We start from the raw sequence: 470 nt of genomic DNA on the forward strand, positions 1-470 counted from the left end.
TGTCCGGGCCCCGGGAGGCTCAGACGCCAGGTCCGGAGCGAGCGGGCGCGCGCGTCCGGAGAGAGGGCGAGAGGGCGAGTGGGCGGGCGCAGGAGAGATGGAGAGGGCGCGCCGGGGCCGGGCCAGGTGGGCGGGAGCGGAGGAGGAGCGGGTGGTCGGCGGCGGGCGCCTGCAGACAGCGCCGTGCGTGGCAGGACCCGCGAGCTGCTGAGACTCCAGCACCTCCCGGAGCCCGAGTGAGGGCTCTCTGCAAGGAAGCCGCTCCGCCGCCGCGCGCGCACTCTCGCGTGCGCACCCCCGCGCTTCACTCCTCCGCCGCCCTCCTGACAGCTCGGTGCAGACCGAGTCCTTCGCAGGAAAATCCAGAGGAGCGGTGAAAGTAGGAGGGGCAGCAGCCCATCCATCTCCCGGCGAGGTATTTGCATCGGCAGCGCGGAGCTGGAGGCGAGTTTTGGGAATTTTTTCCAGCG

The sequence above is a fragment of the Neophocaena asiaeorientalis genome, unplaced genomic scaffold, assembly GCF_003031525.2.
Source record: "Neophocaena asiaeorientalis asiaeorientalis breed wild unplaced genomic scaffold, Neophocaena_asiaeorientalis_V1.1 scaffold124, whole genome shotgun sequence".
NCBI lineage: Eukaryota > Metazoa > Chordata > Mammalia > Artiodactyla > Phocoenidae > Neophocaena > Neophocaena asiaeorientalis.